At 39.8% G+C, this 23,885-nt stretch overlaps 1 protein-coding gene across 12 annotated transcripts in view; it reads right to left on the minus strand.

Moving 5' to 3' along the window:
- Nucleotides 1-23,885, minus strand: part of Apba2 (amyloid beta precursor protein binding family A member 2) — a 252,008-nt gene that overhangs the window by 140,642 nt on the left and 87,481 nt on the right. The window lies entirely within an intron of this gene.

The raw sequence follows: 23,885 nt of genomic DNA on the forward strand, positions 1-23,885 counted from the left end.
CAAGGCAAGAGGCGATCGGCGAGGCTAGGGAGTCTAGGTCCTGTGGGGAGAGGAGATTGTGCCCAGATTATGCAGAGCAAGGATCTACACCAGATGCACCAACTACTGACGCCGATGGGGAGTATTTGAGAGGAAGAAATCCAGGGAACCATCTCAAAAGAAGGGCCTTGTTACAGTTTGTAAAAAAAAAAAATGCTACCCCAAAGCTCATATGTTGAAGTCCTGAGCCCAGTGCATCAGTGTTCACAGGTGAGGCCCTTTGGGAGTTGACTGAATCATGAAGGCTCTGGCCTCATGAATAGATTAGTCCATTGATGATTCACAGAATAATAAACTTTTGGAAGGTGGTAAAAACGTTGAGAGGTGATGCCTAGTCGGTCACTGGAGGCCTACCTTTGATGGGTGTATTTTTATCCCTTTCCTCTTACCATCTCTCTCTTCTTCCTGGACATCATGAGGTGAGCAGCTTTGCTTCACCATGCCCTCTCCCCCGTGATGTTCTGCTGCATTCTCAGGCTCAGAAACAACGGAGTCAAGTGACTACGGACTAAAATCTCTGAAACCAAGAGTCCTTTAAGTTGATTTTCTCACATATGTTGTCACAGCAATGGGAAACCAACAACAGGTTTCCACAGCTTTCCCACGTGGTACCCCCAGAGAAGCCACACTGTCACAAGAGTTTCGGGTGGTCCTCAAAGCTGACAGAGGGGCTTGCAAAACCCTCCCATGATAGGCAATCAAGCCCTTTGATTGATGAATCAAATGATGATGGGAAGACCACAGTCCTGACGTCGGGTTAACTGGCTCTAAAAAGAACAATGTCCCAAAGGAGATGCCATCCAACCCCATTTGCTCCAGAAAAGGAGGAGGGTCACTCAGAAGGGGCCAGAGCCCAGGAAATCCACTGGATAACAGGGAAGTTGAGACAGAGAAAGAGTTATGGAGAGACTGAGGGGGAAGGAGGTGCGAAGGGAGCCAGAGGCCAGGCCTGGATCAGGGGTCCTGAGCCAAGTGGAGAGATGGTTGCAGTGCATCCTGGAATGGTGCTTGCTCAGAGCTCAGCTCGCCACAAACATTTCTGGGAAGCTGAGCAGATGTCAGCATGGCTGCCACCCTGGAGCTTGCTGAAGCCACAGAGAGCCAAGGGGCGCAGACCCACAGGATTTGAAGATCTCTATGTCTCCCAACCTGCCGGGTGCAGAGCCTTTTGGACTAATCAAATGCTTTCAGGCCCATTAAGCAGCTTTGGCTGCTTGAGATTCTTAATGTGTTTGGAAAAATACAATCCAGCTCCTGGCGTGAGCAGAATCCTTTCAACTTCCTGCTGCACTGCAAGTCTGCAGAAGAAAACTGGAGTCTGCCCACCCTCCTGCAGTCCTGGAGGGGAATGTGACAAACTGTTCCTTCCCGCGGGGTGTACCTGGTGGCTTATCACGAAAGGACAGAGACCCCATGTCAACTCAACAAATAAAATTCCTCACATTTGATTCTATTACAGCTCATAAGTTAGCAAAATAGCTCTATGATTGAAAAGAAGGTAGAAAAAAAGAATCTGCCCTCCAGAACATTAGCAATCATGGCTCCCTTAGGTGTACTACAAATAAGTTGCATTGCCCAACAGCTGAACACTGGGGAACTCCTTGCTCTCCCTTCTATCCCATCATTAACATAACCCAATCCCAATCCTAGGTGTCCCACCCAATTTGGGGGAGCAAGATGCAGTACAGCTACCCACTGATTCAATCCATGACATGAACAAGTTGGAAGGCTATCCAAACCTTCCTTTGGCAAATGTCCAAGGCCATCACCTTTGAGTGAGATGGAAGCTTGAAAGAGAGGAAGGGAGATGGGAGCTAACCTGCCCACTCTAGCACATAGCAGCCCTTTGCATAAGCTGTCACCACATCCCTTGAGATAGATTATTTTGTTTTGTTGTCTCCGTGTGTCAGTTTCAGACAATGGCTTAGGTCCTATCTGTACAGTCTCACAGCCCCTAAGTGGCAGAGCTGAGATCTGAAGCTATGTCTGCCTGAATCCACAGGGTGAGCTGTTCTCATATACTCTAGACTGAGGATGGGGGCAGATAAGGGACTGAGTCCAAATGCCATCACATCTGACTCTCTGAGAGATATTTAAAGCGAGTTCTCACTTCTGTGTGCTCCTCAGCATGTCGGTGTTATGTAATGAGACATCTAAACAGAGTATATTCTGGATGCAAACAGGGCCATGACATGCACACAGTGGAGGGTGCCTCATTGGGCCTATTCCAGCATGCTCCAGGAGGCGGGCATGCTGAACACAGGCTACCGATAGAAACTGGAAGCAGCTCTGGGCACCCCAGAAGCTGAGCTTGCCCTACATGTGTGATTGTCTGCTTGCTTTAACAAGCCAGTGTCTTTTGTGTCCTACATTCATCTCATTCCCAGGCTAGTATGGGGCTCAATCACAGCCAATGAAATCAGGAAATTCCCAGTTAGACCTACCCCAGTCATCAGAAAAATCCTAAAATGTTCTAAGGCATGGAGCAAGGCCAGAGAACAGCTATTTATTTAGTTAGAAAAATCCTGGGGGCAGGGACTAAGGACTAAATGTCTATGCCCCCCCCAATTCAGATATAGAAGCCTAATCCCCAATGCAATACTATGAAGTGGTGGGGCCTCTGGGAGGTGACTATGTTATGAGGATGGAGTCCTCATGAATGGGAGTAAAAGACAGGAAAGAGACAGTCTCTCTCCTCTCCTTCCCTCCACCCCACCCCCCCGACCTCAGAGCACAGCAATAAGGTGGCCACCTGCAAATCAAGCAGATGGCAGCATGGCTGCAACCATTTCTCATGAGGGATTAAGCAGCGCCTTTGATCTTGGATTCCCCAGCTTTCAGAATTATGGGGAATAAGTTTCTATTGTTTAATCCACTTGGTGATATTTTTGTTAGAGCAGAGCAAACCTACCGACACAGGCACACATAGTCTTCACACATCAGAAGAAAAATAGTGGCATAGAAGGAAACTAACCAGTGAGGTGAAACTTATTTCTCCATTCTGAATAAACTTAATTAAGGAAATTTTAATCTGTGGTTAAAAATCTGCTGACTAGTAATGCACCAGGACCAGAAGCTGCCCTCAAACTCCTGGGCTCCATCAATCCTCCTGCCTAAGGCGCCCAAGTAGTTGGGGTTCCAGGTACATGCCACTACACCTGGCTTACAGGTAAGCTTTAACAAGACCACCAAGGAACAGATCACCTCAGTCTTATACCAACTGCTCTCCAGAAGAGAAAAGGATGGGATGTTAAATGTTATGGGTCAAATAAGACCTGTACACTAAAACTCAGGAAAGACAGAACAAAAGAGGTAAATTATAGGCCAAACTCATGTAAACACAGATACAAAAATCCTAAGAAAACAGCCAAGTGAACCCATAACTTTGTAGGAAGAATCATGAAATATAGGTTTATCATGAGAATGTCAACATAGCATAGTATCAGAAAGGCTATTAATGGTATCACATAATTCATCACATTAACAAATTGTCTCAATCGATGCAGAAACCATCTTAGAAATTCAAATTTATAATGCATTCATAATTAAGGAGAGAAAAAAGAAGAAAATAAACCTTAGCAAATTAGGACCATAAAGGGACTTCCTTAACAGAGTAACTATCTACAAATCTTGGTAAATACCATACTTAATCGTTAGATATGGCCCTACAGGATAAGATAACACAAGATTTCAGAATATACTTCTTCTGCTTAACACTGTCTCATTGCTCCTAAACAAAGAGAGAAGAAAACATGAGCTCCAACTGTCATTACTTGCAAGATATCTTACAAATTAATCAGCAAAGCTATTGGACAGCAAATCAAGACACAAACTCAATGACCATCAGGAAAGGTCATTTCCATAGAGATGCCACTGAATAGTACTCAAAAACTGATACCTAGAAACTAAACCAATGTAAAGTATGTAAAACCTTTACCAAAAAATATCTGTTAGTTTATTGAAAGGCATAAAAGAAGACCTGCCAAAATAAAGACCTTCATGTGCCATACTCGGGCTTTGATTTGGAGTATTGACTCTTGAGAGGGCTTGATTCAAGTATGTAAGGTATCTACAAATATACCACAAAGAAACCCAAATGCTATTCAATTAATGTGCACAGTAAAAAAATAAAATAAAATAGCTGGACGTAGGGCACACAATCTATAATAACAGCAACTCCAGTGGCTGAAGCAAGAGGATTGAAAGTTCAAGACCAGCCTGGGCAAGTTGGCAAAACCCTGTCTCAGACTAAAAAACAAATGAATAATAAAGGGTGGGGGTGTAGCTCAGTGGTAAAGCACCCCTGGGTTCAAACTTCAATTCAATAATTATAATAATACAAAATAAGTCTATGCAGGTGCACTGATCCCCATTCCAAGGGCCAGAACAATGCCAAAAGAGTGTGCTGTCAAACTTGGAGTTTTGCCAGTATGAGAGTAAAAATGGTATCTTGGTGTGATTTTAATGTACATTTCTCTTGTGTTAAAAGTTGGTCATCTTATTCATACAAAGTACCGTTTGCATTTATTTCTCTGTAAATTACCTGCTGAGATTTTTTGCCCATTTTCTATTTTTTTATCCATTTACTGTTAATTTTTATTAACTTTATATTTTAGAGGAATGAGCTTTGGGAAAAAAAATTCAAATATTTCTTTTGGTTTATTTTTTTCACATTACTTATGGTGTTTTCTTCCTCATACAAAATGGTTTTTTCCCTAATGCAATTGGATTTATCAATCTGTTCTTGGGTTGCTTTTGGATTTTTAACAACAATTTTGCCCATCTGCAGATTATAATAAACAATTTGCCTGCATTTTCTTCTAGTTCTTATGGTAACCTGTTTGGAGCCACTTGAAACATATGCTGGTATATGATAAAAGGCATCAAACTTTATCTTTATCCAAGATATAAATAAACCTGGCTATCCAGGTTTCCCAAAATCATTTATAAAAAATTCTCTGTAGAGCTGGGATGCAGCTTAGTAGTAAAGCACTTGCCAAGTCTGGGTGAGGCCCTGGGTTCAACCCCCAGTATGGTCCATAACAAACAAACAAAAAGAATTCTCTCATTTATTGAATAATCTTTAAGTTTATCTTTCTAAACTCTGGAATTACTTAAGTTGTATTGAGATTATCTGTGCTTTGCAATTTTGATAGAATTCTACTCTGCAAACATACAAGTTTGGAGATTTTCTATTTTCTTCTTCCCAACAGAAATCAGTTGCTTACCATTTGGTGTCTACTGGGGTCAATTTGGGTAAATTATATTTTTCTAGAAAAGTAGTCTTTCTACCCAGATCTTCATATTTATTTGCATGGCTTTATGCAAAATAATTCTCTTTAGTGTACTCCATATTGTTGGTTATTTCCATATATTTCCATTTATTATATCATAAATATAATAAAGACGTTTTCTAATATTCAATATTTTGCATATTTAGTAGTTCTATTTTTTCTCTTTTCTAATTTATTAAGTTTCCATCTTTGTCATTCTGCTCTCAATTTGCTCAGCTTTTTTACCTAACATTTTGATGTCATACATGTTTATTTGTTTTTATATTTGAGGCAAGAGCCACAGCTTTGTTTGTATCCCTATAGACTAATATATTTTCATTATCATCATATTCTAGATATTATGCAATTTGGGTTTGTATATTTCCTTTTATCAAAGAACTTAGTTAACTGAATTGAATTTTGTAATTTTCCAAACTGTAGGACCTTTTTGAATTTTTTATTCTATGATTAATTTATAGTTTTATTGCACTATGATCACAGAATGTTTCTTATATTATTTCTAGGTTACAGACTTATTGAGGTTTCCTTTGTAACCTAATATATGTCAGCTTTCATAAATGTTCTATGTAGTCTTGAAATGAAGTTGTATTCTCTATTACCATGGTACAAGTCTGATATGTTTGAGACGTATTTTTTGTCACTTTCCCATGTCTTCAACTGAGAGGCTGTCCCAATATCCTGGAAATAGTGTGCTCTTTTTTTTTTAAATCTAGGGAATTGCTTATTTTATTTAAGTTTTCATTAGTCCTTTAGGTTAAAAATTAACAATAATATACTATATAACATTTGAAAGTTGCTCTACTTCTAATTAATGTATATTCATATGTGATTACTTGAAAAATAATTTTTATTCAATTTTTATGCCTCCTTTTAGTCACTGAATAATCATTCAATGTGGTGTCTTTATTTTATGACTGCTATTCTAGCACATTATTAAATACATTTTCCAATGTATATGATGCTATTGAAAATAACTTAATTAAAAAATAAAAGTTGAAATCATGGGATAATCATCTACAGTTTGTATATTTATAAAACATTTACATTTAATATTTGTAATATGTAATTTAATTTTATGAATCCCTTTGATATGAATGTTAACAATTATTAATACAAATTTCCTTCTATTTCATTGACTTAGAAATTCCCATTGCTATAAAACATATGATATGAAGGCTATAGTTCAATAAATATTATTAGAAATAATTAATGAACTGAAATTTTCTTTTTTTAAATTTATTTCTTATATACATGACAATAGTGGAGTGCATTACATTCATAATTATCCATTCACAGCACCATTTTTCGTAACTCTGTATATAAAGTATGTTCATGCCAAATTATGCCATTATACATGAGCTCTCTTATTTTTTGTTTGTTTGTTTTTGTTTTTGTGTGCTTTTATATCTCCCTGCCTCACCCATGGTTTCTGCTAGTGCAGGTCCTGGCCATGTTATGTGGAGCATACATAACCACAGCTGCTACATCTTGTCTGTAAATTGCAGCCATTAGTGTTATACAGTGTCCCTCTTTGTTTCAGTTAGTGTCTTTGTCTTGAATTCTACCCTGGTTGAAATCAGGATTAAAACCATTGATTTTCCTTTTCTTTCTGTAGGTTTCATTGCTATAAACCCGCCTGTCATTTTCAGCCTTTCTAAATCACTTTAATGTAGACATAATTCCTTTAAACAGTAGAGCACTGGGTTTCGTTGTGTGAGCCTTCAGTAAGTCTTCTCTTGTAGTAGGTGGACTCATTTCATTTGAATGTATTGATGTGTTGACGAGGTTTGGTTTCCACTTGACTGATTACATTGTATTCTATTTACTGGGCATATTGCACAATGTGCTCTATTTCCTTTCCTCCTTTAAAATTTTTTTGTGATTTTTAATTTGGAGGGTATTCAGGAGGGTCTATTTTTTGCTTCAGTTGTCATCCTTATTCCAATGCTTTTCACTATCTGATTTGTCAATTTTCCATGTTAGACTTTGGCTTCATCTTCTTACCTGCACAACAATTAATGAGCTGATTCTTTTTCCCTCTTTTTTCTTCCTGTTCCACCTGTATTTGTAATTGATCACTTCCATTTTGCCAGAAAATATGGCATTTATATCTATTCTGCCACATTGATCTCTGCCTTTGTTTTACTCTTTAAAAAAATATTTAATACTCAGTACTTCTGCAAAGTTTCCTACATCATATTTTAACTGAATTTGTTTGTTTGAGTTTTAAATTGTTGTTACATAGCATATGTAATTACTTATCACCCAAAGTGGACCATTTCTAATATCTCTGTCTTCTAATGTGACCAAAATATTTCCAATAATTATCACAATAACCATTATTTCCTTGGTTGATCTGTAGTTATTAAAACAATGAACATCTTTCAAAGAAGAATTCCAGTCCTAGAGATATAATTCACATGCAGCAAAATATTTCATTTGTCAACTAAAAACGCCACTTAACAGTGAGAATATTCTACCTCGCACTTGTGCTCTGTTACACTCTTTAAATTTTAAGCACAAATAAAAATGCCACAGGTCACACAGAATGACAGAACTAAAAATACTCACTCCAGGGTCTGCACCTTTACAACTATGTGCTATTGTCACTTATTTCTAATCTGCTGTTTACACAGAGGAATATGCAATGCCAAAGACAGAGGCCACCTCTGAAGGGGAATTAAATGATCCTGGAATGTTCTGAACTTGCTCTAAAAGTATACACCAGTACCTCAGTCTGCATAGGTCAAGGTCATTGGTATATTTAGGAATTCTCCAAATAAACTGCCATGTAAGATACAATGCTTACTAAAGCATAATTAATAAAAATGTGCAACTTTGAAGTGTGTAAGCATTACTAGAATTCAATAGTAATAGAAAAATTGTTTAAGAATTAGACAAAGAAAGGTTTTTATGGGGAGGGACTTTTTGGGGGGTACCTAGGATTGAACCCATGGATGCTTAACCACTGAGTCACATCCTCAGCCCTTTTTAAAACATATTTTATTTAGAGACAGGGTCCCAGTAAGTTGCTCAGGGCCTTGCTAAGTTTCTGAGGCTGGCTCTGAACTGGCAATCTGCCTGCCTCAGCCTCCCTGCTGGGATTACAGGCATGTGTCACCATGCCCTGTGGGAGGAGCACTTTTCAACAGACATTGTTTAAAAGTGCTAGAGCGTGATGACAACCTAAGGCACAGTGACATTAGAAAGAGAAGAAACAGTTTCATTACTGTTCTTAAGTTACCTACAGGTGATGCCATGCCACTCTGTTGCTTGCATCCAGTGCAAAGCCCACATACCACTAATTCTATTAGATTCCTTAAGTGTGGCAGGTGGGCATAATATACTTTTGGTTCGTGTATTAAATGATTGTAAGCTGGCTAGAAAATTCTACCTTGCACTTTTCAATTTCGTGGAAATGGTGTGCCCCTGTCATCTTGCTTTGCTGTACTGTCGCCAAGGCTGATGTCAAGCTGCTTTCCAATCCTTTGTAAGAAGGTTAACGTGATCTTTTTGCCTAGAGTCCCACTGATATATCTTTAAAATTTACTATTTTTAGAGCATAAGTGTTGAGTTGAAGTTGTCCATTCCCAGAATGACACTGGACTCTTTCCATGTAGATTCGGTTCTTATTTAACTTCAGGAAAGTTTTTGTTTTACTTGTTTGTTTTCTTTTTAAATTTTAGTTCTGTTCCATTGCCTTGGTTTTATTTTCTTTGGGGTCTCCAATATTGGATGTTGGATCTTTTTTTCCAACTGACACCTTTTTTTTTTTAATTCTTTCCACCTCTTCCAGTTCTATTTTCTTGATTTATTTGTATCCCTACTGCACTTTCAGTGGTAGCTATTGTCCCCTTAGAGCATCTTATTATTTACTATTATTTCAAAGATCATTTTACATTTTTCCTCAATTTCTTTCATTACTCAATTCCCTTTTCATATCTTCTATTGTCTATCCACTTCTACTCTCTCATTTTTTGAATTGCTGGCTCATGGTTTTCTTTCACATTTATAATTACTATTAATTGTATTTCATTTGTGTCTCCATCACCAGCACCACTTTTCTTTCTTTCTCTCTTTTCTTTTTCCTGTTTCTGTATGTGTAGACATTGTTACATATCTTGTATCTTTCTTTCTTATGGTACTACGGTGTGAGTTCTAGGTGTGCTTAAACTTGTTTTCCTTTTAGTTGGACCTTCTAGTCCCTTGGTAAGAGATTAGCCAAGCGGAGCAGCCAGGAAGGGATTCGTGTGACTTGTTGAGGTCTAGTCATGGCCTTTCCTCTCTCTGCTCTGAAGTAGTTGCTCTAATTAACAGCAGAGGTTTTCCTTCTCTTCCTAACTGCTCCCCTTCCACCTCCTTGGTCTTTCTTGTTTGTAGTCTTTGATGCTTTATTTCACCAAGTTTCTTATCTTCAGCTGGTCCCTTCTTCCCATTAACATCAGACCTTCTGGGAACATTCCCTCTTGGTGGAATCTCCTGCTCCCAGAAGCTAAACCCCTTATCCCAAGCCCCTCTCTTTCACTCCCTCAACAGCCAATACGCTGAGTTACCAGGTCTCAGACCTGGTCTTGGTATTTCCCCTGTTCTGGGAACTAACCCCAGTTGATGCCATCCCTCTCTGGCACCCTATTGCACTCTTGTGTTCTACCCTGACAGGACTGGGCTCTAGAACTCACTCTCCTGGTCCTGGAAGTTCACTCCTCCTTCAGATGATTAATGAAGAGATTTGTTACATGAATGGTCTCCTCGTTAACGGTAGGACCAATGCCTACAGATGACGTTATTTCTTTCCTGGTTGATCATATGGTTTACAGAGAAACAGACGGGAAGAGTCTACTTTTGGTGATTGCCATTATCCTACAAGAATCCTTCTTTACCAACATGATTAAAAAAAAAGAAAAAAGAAAAAAAAACACCGCATGCATAGATGGAAAGGAAATCTTGAATAAAAACAACTTCACACCCATTATAAATACAGTGGAAAAGCAAAGTTTTTATAAACAATAAGACCTAGGATAATTCATTGTTGAAGAAATTTGGCATAAATTAAATAAAAAACAGAAGAAGCAATTTACATGGTGAGAGAAAAATGGAAGCAAGGATGATTGTGCTGGTAGTCCTGGTGTCAGGTGTGGTCTGAGGGACTCTAAGTAGGCTAAGCAATGTGAAGGCAAAACACTGGTATCATGCGTGTGCCTGGTAATTCAAATGGGATCTGTTGTGTCTGTGTGCACACACACGTGTATACACCTGAGTGTATGAATGAGAAAGAGAGGGCATTGAGATGGGGCTTCCTTTACCAGTTTTGTGCCCTGCTTCACCCACTTACCACTCTCACTGGGCTCAACCCCAACTCCCACCTCAGAAAAACAAAATGAATAGGAATGTTCTTATCCTCCCTCATACAGTGTGAAGTTCTCTGGTCATGACGACTATTAGAAGTATACGACATAAGAATGAATTTTGCAAGACATTTTAAGTGACAAAATATAGACATAGACTTAACTACATAGAAAAAGTAAAGTGTATTTCTAAAACTGTTCTTTAAAATTAATGTCAAAGGGCTGGAGGTGCAGCTCAGTGTTAGAGTGCTTGCCAAGCATGTGTGAGGCTCTGGTTTTGATCCTCATCACTGAAAAAAAAAAGCAGCAGGAATAATAATAACAAATTATTATTCTAATTATAGTAATTATAATACATAGTATATTATGTTATATATTATATATACTATGCTATATACATTATATATTATATAATCATGTTCTACAAATAAACTTATATTAAGATAAATTTTGTTATATAAAATTTGGTAATAAATAATAGAATAATAATCATAGGAATCAGAAGATATGTGCTTCTGTGTATTATTTTCAAAACCATTGGCATGGGCATCCACAGCTGTTTTGCAATAGGTAGGTAGTCTGGTGTGCATTGCATCATTTGGGTTTTGCAGAATAATGGAAAAGGTCTAATATCATTCTGCACCTAAAGGAAAACATGAGGACAGACGAGAGGCAAAGCCACCCAGTCCAAAAATCATATTCCAATTTGAGCAGGCAGTGAAAATCTCTAGTGTGCTTCTGAAATTGATGAATTCACCAATCCAGGCAGGTAGTTAGGAAGTTCTGCACATCCAGCCTCCCTTGAGGGAGACTGGCATTTCCTTGGCAGACACAACACTCAGACAGGCTGTGCAAGGAAGGATCTATCTCCGACTCTGGATTCAACACCTAAGGGAGAACATTCTGGGAACTATAGAATAATTCATGCCTGAGTCCATCTCACAGCTCCACGTGGAGTTTTGTAAGTTTTTGGCCCCTTTAATCCTTAACCATACTTAGTCTCCTCATCAGTCATGGGAATCACTGTCATTGCTTCATGGGTACCCTGGAGGTCACCTCCATTTTCTGGTTGCCTCAGCAAACCGCTTTCTGTGTAAAAGGTCAGGAAGCTGAGGATTCACCAGAACATGTGCTGGTTTGTCGGGGAAACGTTTCAAAACACACCTGAGTTTCCTATGATCTCCACATTGAAAGCCCAAGCAGAATTTGAAGTTATTTTATTTTTTTATTTAAAACAGGAAGTTAAAACTGCTTTATCACCTTAAAATCTATTTCAATATTCTTTTAGTTGACTTTTTCTGTGAGGACTGGTATGGTAAATTCAGAACCACCTAAGGGGCAGCATGGGACTGGTTAAGATCTACTCAGGTCTCATCAGAACTAATCAGAACTTGAGCAGATTCACTGCAGACACACAGCTCTCCATATTATTTTCCTACAAATCAGTCTTACCAATACCAGCACATGCTCATAGCCCTTCCAAGTTTGCTCCTGCACAATTATGATTGTGTCCTTGATAAAAAAGGGAAATTTGGCACGGACACACAGACAGTGAGAATGGCACATAAAGGTAAAGATAGAGCTCTATAAGCCAAAATGTATCATAGATCACCAGCAGAACACCAGAACAGAGGAGGGGCCCAGAACAGATTCTCCCTTATGATCCCCTGAGGAACAATCCTGCTGACACCTTGATGGCAGACTGCCAGCCTCCAGAATGGGGAGGAAATGAATTTATGTTCATGTTATCTTCCAGCCTCAATAGATCTCTGGGTCTATTTTTGTGCTAAATGTAAAAGAAGGTTTGCTGAAGGTCACTAGGGTTTGAATGTGGTCTTTCACCACAAAACTCATGAATGAAATCCGATTCTCACTGTAGCGGTGTTGGGAGGTGGGCCTTTAAGAGAGATTCATGTCTTTCTTGCAGTACTGGATTAGTTCCCCCAGAAATGGGTTAGTTCTCATGAGAGTCAGCCATTATAAATTAAGTCCACTCCTTTGATCCCCTCTTTTTCACACATGCAGCTCATGTCCTTCCACTTTCCTCCATTAGATGCCACATCACGTGGCTCTCACCAAAGCTAAACAGACACTGGCACCAATGCTACTGGACCTGCAGGACCATAAGCCACAATAAATCTTTTTTCTTTATAAATTATCCAGTCTCAGTTGTTCTGTTATAGCAACACAAAACAATAGTTTCCTCATCAGTCACATGGGAATCTGTATCATTACCTCATGAGTACCCTGGATAAAGCCCTAAAAAAGACAAATCAGAAAAGAATGGCTATTCAGATCATCACCATTAGGGGAGTAAGGACTCAGAGGACAGATGCAGCCTCCTTCACCCAACCTGTCCAAGATACTCTGCATCACCCAGAGTCATGAGGCACTACTTAGTATCGGGGATATCCCACTCATCTTCAGTCATCTCTATAAATTTCTAGAGTCACCTAGATAGAGGGTGGATGGAGTGAAAGGAAAGCAAAAAGTGGGAGACAGGTGAGTGAAAAATGAAAGACCAAGCAGAGACACACATGAGAGTTTATTTGTCAGAGGTGACAAATAAAGGCACATCTCTCGATAGGCGGAGAGAGACAAAGCAGGCTTGGGGTTTGGGACTTTTATGGGGCAGGCTCAGGGACTGGCTGGGTGGGTCCTAATGGTGGGGTTGGTATGAGGGAGTGGTGAGCCTTTCTCAGAAACACTCTTGGGCAGGAAAGCAAAATTTTTCTTAAAATGGTGGCTATCACTTAAGATGGCCGTCCAGATGCTAAGCAAGGTCCTTATAGGGATTCCCAGGGTCCTTGACCCGGAGGGTTCTGCCACAGCTTCTCTCCTCGCCACGTGGCATCAGAACAGTGCACTCCACATAACCCAATGTTTCCTCTTTCTCTTTCTTATTGCCCAAACTTCTCAGTGATATCACTAAAGGAATGTTCCAGATCTTGAGCCTAAGGTGCTTGCCTACCAGGAACTAATAGGTGGCATCTCTCCTTTCCAAATGTACCTTCTGGTGTTTTGTGGATCTGAACTGGCAATGTGGCAGAATCACAAAAAAGAATGGGCATGCTGCCAAGTGTCATGTATTCAGTTGCAGCATACTTAGAGCACAGGCAAAAAAGCAAAGCTTTGAGGCAGGATTCAGGGAGACAGCAGTGTTGCCAGTTGCATGGCTGATAAATCTCCCTGAATGCCCACGTAAAACACATACAGCAACTACATGGTATATTAAAACCCAAAACACACAGACAACATTTACAACACAACAAAATGACAATGTTTTCCCACAGACTCAAAAATACAAGCAAGGTGGAAACAAGCTATTAATAGTCTCAAGACCTGTGTGGTCTCGGCATCTGCAGAAGACACTATGGGAGCCAGCAGGTTGGTAGGAAAACTGAGAACAGGAGGTCCCCAAAATAACCAACAAATATTCATGGAGAAGCCTGGCAAGACAGCAGAGGAGGGAGCCAGAAGGGACTTACCCACAGCCACAGTGAAAGAGCCTCAGTGGGGACCAAGGTGGTACAGACTCTTGGAATTGAAAGCAGGGCTGTTCCCAACTCACAACCAACCCTGGGCAAACACCCCAGGGAAGGCATCAGAACGAAGCAGGACAAAGACTGCAGAAACAGAAGGTCCAGGAAAACATAGGGAAGGGATGTGAGATTCAGATGGTTCAGAAAGTCAGAACTTTTTTACGATACGACATATAAATAACAACAACAAAAAAGTTCCTAAGAATGTAGAAAAGTTATGCTGAACCATGTCTTAAAAGTTTAGGAAAACTAATTTCATATGAAAAAAAGAGAAGAAGAAAAAAGAAAAAGATCAAGATGAAATATTATACAAGATCATTACAAGGGGGGAAAAAAGCAGAATAACCTCCCTCCAATCAAAGAATCCAAAAATACATGCTCACAGTACGGTTACCTTTGTTCTAAAAGGAGTTAAGAGAAAGTAAGAAAAGACATGGAAAAATGATGTGAATCAAAATCAGAAACTAATAATACAATTCAAGAAAGAATTAGAAATACATTCACTGGTAGTGAAAAATTATGTTAGGAATTTAAATGTAACCTAAAGGAGCACAAGAGCATAAAAAGAAAAGGAATTCCATTTAAAAAATAGTAAGTTAAAAGGAGGAAGAGTATTGAAACATAAAACTAAGGAGAGAAAAAAGAAATTCTAGACAAAATAACAACTACAGGAGGTAACCAGAGCAAAGAAGATAGGTTCAGAGCAAGAGATCCTAAGTAAGAAAACAAAAGCAAAGGAAACCTTACTTTAACAAACATTCCTTAAATTAAAAAAAATTAATTACAGATTGAAAGAGTCCACCAAGTACCTAGGAATATTGATCCAGAATGATCAATATTAATATACATTCTAGTAAAATTACTAGACTTCTAAAAATAGGAAAAATATCTATTGAGCATCTACAAAAATCTATTGAGTATCTAAAAATAATTTCCTTTCTCTTATATCACACGTAAGAAAGAGAAAATTAGATTATCATCAAACGTTTTGACAGTAGCAATTACCACCAGAAGAAAATGGAGTAGTATATTTTAGGGAAGTCAAAGATTTACTATATAGCAAATCTTTCAAGGACAAAGGCCAAGAAATAGGTATCTTCATGTTCATATGATACTGCTGTGTCTTTACATTATCTTCCCTCTGTATGTGATGTGTCCAAATTTTCTCTTCTTATAAGGACACAAGTCATTTGGATTAGGGTTCTTGTCAATGTTCTCATTTTAACTTGACAACCTCTGCAAAGACTGTTTCTGCAAATAAGGTAACTCTGAGAGTTGGGAATTCCAATATGTAATTTTAGGAAAGATATGATTCAACTCAATAGAGTGGTCATGAGCATCAACAGCCACTAAACTCATGAAAGAGGGATGTAGAGACACTTCATGCTTCCTCGAATCTTGCCAAAGGGATGGAACCCAAGCCTGGTGAAGGGACTGGATCCAGCTGCCAACGTCCAAGAGAGAAAGGACAAAGGGATACATTGAACTTCATCTGTGCATCCACTCTAAACAAAACTGATGCATTCCCCAGATCAAATACCCCAGATCTTCAACAGTGTTTTAGCCAGCATTTTCACTGCTATGACCAAAAGACCTGACAAGAACAATTAGAAGAGAAAATTTTATTTGGGACTTCCATTTCAAAGTTCCTAGTCTATAGCCAGCTGGCTCCATTCCTCAGGGCTTGGGATGAAGCAGAACATAATGGCGGGAAGAGCGCAGTGCAGACGTCATACCAGGAAGCAGTGAAAGTAAGCTCTTTTCCACAAAGACAAAATATAAACCCCATAGGCACACCCCCAGAAACCCACCTCCTCCAGCCACACCTTACTTGCTACAGTTACCACCAAGATAATCACTATCAGGAGATTAATGCACTGATTAGGTTAAACCTCTTATAACCCAATCATTTAAACTAAATTTTCTTGCATCGTCTCACACATCAGCTTTTGGGGGACACCTAATATATAAACCATAACAAACATATTTTGTAAGGAAAATACAGGAATAGATAATATGGTGATTTCTCAAATTTTTAAGACAGAATTACCATATCATCGTTTAACAATTCTTCTTCTGGGTATATACCCAAAAGAATTGTAAGCAGGGTCTCAAAGAGATATTTGTATACCCATGTTCATAGTAGTATTATTGGATGGTACCCAAAAGGTGGAAGCAATCCAAGTGTCCATCAGCAGGTAACCTGATGTATAAAATGTGATGTATTCATATAATAAAATAAAAGAAAATTCTGGACTGTGCCACAGCATTATAAAAGAAGCACCCCGGGCCCCCACACACTATGATTCTTCTTATATGTGGTACACAGAATAGTCAAATTAATAGAGAGAGAGAGAGTGGAATGATGGTTGCCAGGGGCTGGCAGGAAAGGGGATGGGGGGTTAGAGTTTATTGGGTACAGAGTTTCAGTTTTGTGCAATGAAAGAAATTTTGGAGATTAGTGGCACAACAATGTGAATATACTCAATGCCACTGAGCTGCACACTTGAAAAAAGTCAAGATGGTAAATTTTATATACAGAGGTTACACACTTGGTACAGTTTGGAATTGACCTTATTTGGACATAATCTGCCAAACTTCCACTGGGATTGGCTGGGAGTCAGTTATTATTGGCTGAGCCTCAGTTGCTTGATTAATAGTTGATTAGTTGACATATGAGAATCTTGCTTACCCGTGCGTCAAGCTGCGTCACAGTTCACTATATACAGCGGCCACCTGGGATGAAATTTAATCACTCAAATATGGAGGCTGATTTGGGCCAAATTTAACACAATCAAAGCTGGACACGGTGGCACACGCCTATAATTCCAGTGGCTTAGTAGGCTGAGGCAAGAGGATCACAAGTTCAAAGTCAGCCTCAGCAAAAATGAGGCACTAAGCAACTCAGTGAGACCCTGTCTCCAAATAAAATACAAAATAGGGCTGGAGACTTGGCTCAGTGACCGAGTGTCCCTGAGTTCAATCTCTGATACCAAAAAAATAAATAAAAAAATTCATGCTCATTTTTATTCATTGAAACCTTTGGATCTTGCCCTCTACTCATCACAGCACTCTGTCAACTTCCTCAATGTACCTGAAACTCATACCCATAGTTTTCAACCCTGGATTGCCACCGAGGTCTCCTGGGCAGTTTTCGAAACCTACTTATGTCTATATGTAAAGTCCTTGTATTGTCCAGGAAAATGTGAAAGTGTCAGTTAAATATATTGTAAATCACGATAGTCTGATGAGTCAACACTGTGTTATAATCTCTAGAACAACTAGTAAAAGGACAATAAAGGAACCCAACCCTAAGGAGCAAGTGGGGGAGGGATGGAAAATAAAATGAATTTTTAAAAGGAAAGAAAGCACTCAGGTATGACTCGGATTGTTTCAAAAGGCCTCAGGGGCCAAGTTGAAGACACATTCATTGGCCAGAGACTGAACATTCTGAGCTTCAATAAGGATCATAATTGTCATAGTTTGAACTCTATCCAATATGTTCACAAGTTTTAAATGATAGTTTTTAAAAATTAGTTGGTCCCCTTTGGAAGGTCATGGGTGTTATGGTTTGAATATGGTTTGTCCCCACCAAAACTCATGTGAAGGCTTGATCCCCAGTGTGACAGACTCAGGAGCCCCAGGAGTAGATAGTGCTGTCCTGTGCAAATGGGTAAGCTATCACAGAAATGGACCCCCTTTTCTCTCTTGTGCACAAACCTACTTTCCCTTCTGCCTTCCCCGTGAGGCCTTCACAGAGCAGATGCTGGTGCCATGATCATGGACTTCTTTGCCTTCGAAACCAACAACCCAAATAAACCTCTTTTTACAAATTAACCAGTCCCAGGCATTCTGTTTAATCAACAAAACGTTGACCAAGAAAAATGTCAAAATAAATTTGTCATCTTCAAAATTAATAAATGCTTTTTCTCTATCAACTGTCCCGCTGGTTAACCAAATACCAGAAGGGCGGTACCTCTTTGACAGAGCAGTACAGCTGAGAAGTGAAAAAGAAATGAAAAAATTAAAATATCACGTCATTTAAAAAATATGCTTAAAAAAATACTAAAATCTGGAATCTATACCCCACAGACCAGTTAAACCCAAATCCTTGGGAGTGAGGCCCAAAAAGGTTATGTTTAAAAATGCCCTTCAATGGCTAGACTGTGTACCCAGAGTTGAGAAGAGCTGGGAATCCCTTCCACTTTCTGACTCTTACCTTTCACAAGCTTCTCCTTCCACCTACCTCAGGTGCCTGTTGTGTCCCCCAGGATCCTGTTCTTCCATTTGGAATCCCCTTCAGAAATCTCCCTTCACCAAAAAGACACTTAGTCCTTCACATTCGGCTCAAAGCCTTCTTTCTCCAAAAAGACACCCTTGATTTTCCACAGAATTAAGTGATTTTCACAGTTTCGCCAAGATATAACTTATGTACCATAGAATTCACCCACAGTAAGTGGGAACCATTTTTACTGAATGTTGCTCAGGCATTACCACAAGGCAGGTTTAGACCATGCATCTACCCCAATGCTCCCTTCATGTCTGTTTGCAGAGGATCTCCACTTATATCCCCAGACCTAGGCAACCTCTCATCCTGCCTTCTGTCCCTGTAATAAGTCATTTTCTAGAAATGTCCCATAAACAGAACTGTACAACATGTAGTCTTTCATGTTTGGCTTCTCTCACTCAGCCTAATGTTTCTGAGTGCACTGGGTATTCTTAAATGTACATGAGGGTTTAGTATTCAAAGTCATCCTGAATGAATCCATCAATAAGCCAATGAATCATTTCATATTGTGATTCATCATTCCCCCATTTACTTACTATATTAAATAATGTTTGCGTCTTGGTCAACCTTGGACCCAGCTTTCTCTCAGGGGTGATTTTGCATTCTGGCCCACATGATAGGTTTGGCTTGATGGAGGCAAAGACGTTGGGGCCAGAATGCTCATTCCATTTTCACCCACTGTTAAGCTTTGTCTCCCCCAAAATTCAGTTGCTGAAATTTTGGTCTCCAGAGTGTTGGTGTTAATGCGACAGAATCTTTAGGAGCTGGGGCCCAATAGAAGGCAATTAGGTCATGGGGGCACAATCCTCAAAGGTGATGAATGCTAGTCCCACAGGAGTAGATTATTTCTCCCTACAGAGGGGTATTAAAAAGTGAGGCTACTCCTTGGTCCTTCTGCACACAGCCAATTCTCTTTCCATGTCTCCACCATATTGTAATGCAACCGAGGAGGGGGGGACAGTTTGCCAGAGCACTAGCACTATGCTCTTGGAGCCCTCCAGTCACAAGAATAATAAGCCAAATAAATCTCTTTATAACTTACCCAGTTTTGAGTATTTTGTTATAGCAACCCCAAACAGACTAATACATCCATTTACATAACAAACCCACCCAGTGCCTGAAGCTTCAGTTCAAAACTGGTAAGCCTAGGAGGGTCTGGGTATCCACTTGCATACTCTGCACTGCTAGAAAACCATCCATGTGTCGGTTAGGGTTTCTAAGATATGTAGATGTCAGAGGCTTATGAAAACTCAAACTGTTCTTAGGCAAAGCTTGTCCTTACACATTTTCGCAGTTTTCAGAGAAATGAGCTTCCCAAGAGTAGGTGCTATCTCTAATTCTCTTCTGCATGCCCCAGGCTCCAGGTATATCAGGGCAGTCCATGAAAACTGCTTAAAAGTTGAAAATACTAAAAGTGGAAGATAGTACATGGCAAATATATTCATCTGTTTAGGCTGCTATTGGCTAACAAGGTAACATGTACTGGGTGAAGGAAACAATAGTTTCCCTACTTTTGGAAGCTAGAAATCCAAGATCAAGGTGCCAGCAAGGATGGTTTATTCTGAGTCTACTCTCCTTAGCTTGCACATGGCCATCTTCTCCCTGGTACTTACATAGCCATCCTGTGTGTGTGTTTGTGAGGTAATTGAGACTAAACCCAGAACCTCACACATGCTAGCCAACCATTCTACCACTGACCTACAGCTGCAGCCCCTTTTATTTTATTCGAGGCCCAGTCTGGCCTCGAATTTGCGATCCTTCTGCCTCAGCCTCCCAAGTCACTTGGATTATAGGCATGTGCACAGTGCCTGTCTTATTTTAATTTAATCATCTCTTTAAAGACTCATTGCCAAATAAGATCATATTCTAAGGCACTAGGAATTAGGCTTTCAACATGTGGATTTAGGGAAAGCACAATAAGCCCCTAACAGGGACTGATGATATCACTTTCTTTGCTTTTGTGTATATTCAAAAAGTTCTACAATGCAAAGTTAGCTTAAAATAGAAAAGATTTGTTTAGTGAGTAGTCCCTCGCTGACCACTGAAGTACTAAAAATATGACTATAGCTAAATAGGGAAGGTCTTGAAAATTTTATGATATTAAAAAGACATTTCTGTAGTCAAAACAAAATTGGGGAACAGCTACTAAAAAAAAAAAAAAAGATTCTCTTGCTTTGCAAGTGTAATGAGGTCCACAGAGTCTGGGGTTGTCTCCTAACATTTAAATAAGCTCAGAATTTGATAAGCACTGGAAAACACAGAGGCCATTAACTCCAGGCAGAGCTGCACTGTTCATGAGTTCTCATCAGTTTCAAACCCCACCTGGGGCAGGCTGCAGGCAATCACACGCGGCTATGCACCACTGGCAAAATGAAATCATTAATGTCTGATAATTAACTCTTCAGCAAGAGACTTACCTACAGGAAAATGCAACCCATTCATTCAGTCTCAAGTCTGCTCTGCTACCCCTGAGGGTTCATTACATTGAGATATTAAGAAGCATACGCACTTTTCCCAAGATGTTGTTTTCATCTTAACCTATTTTTGCACTTACAACACTTCCCAGGTCCCTTCTGGATCCATCAGGATAGGGTAGGTTGTGCTGCAGTAACAAACAACTCCTAATTCACTGTGCCTTTGTTTTTCAGTAATGGTTTCTATGTTTCTCAAGTCTACTGTGAGTCAAAGGCAGACAACAGTCCCTTGATATTAAGACACCTCCTCCTTAACATATTCACCTAGGGTTGATGTGATTGAGGAAAAGAACCTGGAAAGTCTCTTAAAGCTTCTACCCCACACGTCACTGCTACTAACATTTCATTGGCCAAAGCAAGTCACATGACCATATCTAAAATTGAGGAAGTGAAGAAGCACAATCCTCACATGTGCCCAGAAGAAGTAGTATTGGTACATATGCAGTCCACTTCAGCAAAGACACCCACGGCAAGGCACCCATCCTTCACATGTTCCATTTTGGCTTCTCTGACTCCAGCACAGTAAAAAATGGTTGTAGGGCAACTATGGAAGGACTGGTGCAGACAACACACCAAACTAGACAGTGAGTGCTTCCTGTTCATGGAAGGACAGTATCCTGGACACACCAAGTTCCCACAGAAGCCACTGGTATAGTTCAGACCTGGAATATCCCCTAAATGCCCATGCATTGAAGGCCTGGTCCTCAGCTTGATGCTATTGAGAAGAGGTAAAAACTTCAAGAGATAAGGCCTCGCAGAAGGTCTCTGGGTTGTTGGGGGATGTGCTCTTGAAGGGGTCGGTGGGACCCCACTGCCTTCTTCTTTTCTTTCATGTCTCTGCCACAAGGTGAACAGTTTTCTCTGCCATGATATGCTGCCTGGCCCATAACAATAGTGCCAATGGATTGTGGACTGAAACCTCCGAAACTATAAGCTAAAATAAACTGTTCCACCTTCTACACTTATTATCTAAGGTCTTTATTATAGTATTGGAAAGCTTACTAACAGAGTCACCAAAGCAGCGTGGAGAAGGTCAGATTTGCAGGTACAAGGGGCAGCATCCCCACCACCAACATCCTTAAGCCTGGTCCATAATGAGCAGCACTGCCTTTATCTCTCAACACCCCTCTGCACGGCCTCCCCAACACAGAGCACTATGTGCTCCCTGTGCAGCTCAGCAGGCCATAAAACTCTTGCACAAGGCCAGGTGCTCTTTACCATTGATCCTAACATAAATGCCAATCAAAACCATGATGGGATACCACCTCACTCCCAGCAGCGTGGCCAGTATTAAAAAAAACAACACAGAAAATAACATTTGGTTGACAATGTGGGAAAAATCGGAACCCTTGTGCAGTGTTGGTGGGATTATAAAGTGGTGCAGCCACTGTGCAAAACAGTGTTGCACTCCCTCAAAAACATAAAAATAGAATTTCCCTATACTCCAGCAATTCCTCTTTTGAGTTCATATATATCCAAAAGAAAAGAAAGCAGAGATTCTGTATGCCCACGGTCACAGCAGCATTATTCACAGCAGCCAAATGGTTGAAACAACCCAATAGTCCATCCTAGGATGAATGTATAAACAAAAATGTGTTTTGTACATACAATGGAATATTATTAATGCTTAAAGAGAAAGGAAATCTTCACACATGCTATACCATGGTTGGACCTTGAGAACATTATACTAAGTGAAATATGTCAATCCCAAAAAGGACAAATACAGTGCGATTCGCTTATCTGAATGAGTTACCAAGAATCACCAAATTCATAGAGACTGAAAACGGGATGTTGGTGGCTAGGGGTTGGGGAGGAGAAAGGACAGGGAGGTGGTGTTTAATGGGTACAAGATTTCAGTTGGAAATATGTAAACATATTCTGTGGATGGATGTTGATGATGGTCACACAACAATGTGAATGTTCCTAATGCCACTGAATATGTATTTGAAATGGTTCAGATGGTAAATTTTATATTATGTGTATATAAATGATTTTTGCAGTTAAATTTTAAGTTAAAAATTTTTGCAATGGCTCCCACACGTACTAGAGAAGTTAAATACCTAAAATTATGACTTAAATCCTTCCAGAACCTTGACATCATTTGCCTCCATCCAGACAGTAGAGTTCCCTTGTCTGTACCCAGAGTCCTCCCACCTGTGCACCTGTCATCATGCAGCTCCCCACCATGCCTCAGGTCCCTTCCTCACCTGTCCTTTCTTCCCACATCTACATCCAGCTGCTTTCTGAAGCACAATTATGCATGGCTCCCATGTTTCCCCCTCTACAAAAATCTTCACATGGCAGGACAGAGCTCTTCCCTGCTTCTTTAATACCCTAGCACCTGGCATGGTGCCTACATATGACAATCAAACTATATCATCTCTGCTGCTGAAGATTCCCAACTTGAGAAAAATCATAGCCCAAAGAAAGACACACATGCTCAGTCTAGAGCTGCTCCAGCCATGACATATGTGCAAACCATCGGTCTTATGGGCCCCACCTGCCTCCCTAAGCACCCAGGTAGCATTTTAGTGAACACTCTTTCTAATTCAAATCATACGTTCCTGCAGATGGAATCAGCTTTTTTATTTAACTTCATTGTTATCTACAGTTCAATCCATTACTATAAATCCAGCTTCTTAGACCCTCTTAATAACCCAGAAGAGAATACACAAAAGATGCATTTCCCTGAATAGAGCAGGTGGGCAGCTACAATAAAAATTCTTTAATAGAGCTAATGCTCCTCCTGGGGTAATTTAAATAAGCCACAATGGTGCAATCATTAGAATTAATTTTATAGGATCCTTAAAAAGAGTAACAGGAAGGGAATCAGAGGACAGGATTCCAGTTGTGGTTCTTTGGCAAATCCACTGATGTGCCCTTAGCTAGACTCTTAGCCTCTC

This window comes from Ictidomys tridecemlineatus, chromosome 5 (assembly GCF_052094955.1).
Source record: "Ictidomys tridecemlineatus isolate mIctTri1 chromosome 5, mIctTri1.hap1, whole genome shotgun sequence".
Lineage (NCBI taxonomy): Eukaryota > Metazoa > Chordata > Mammalia > Rodentia > Sciuridae > Ictidomys > Ictidomys tridecemlineatus.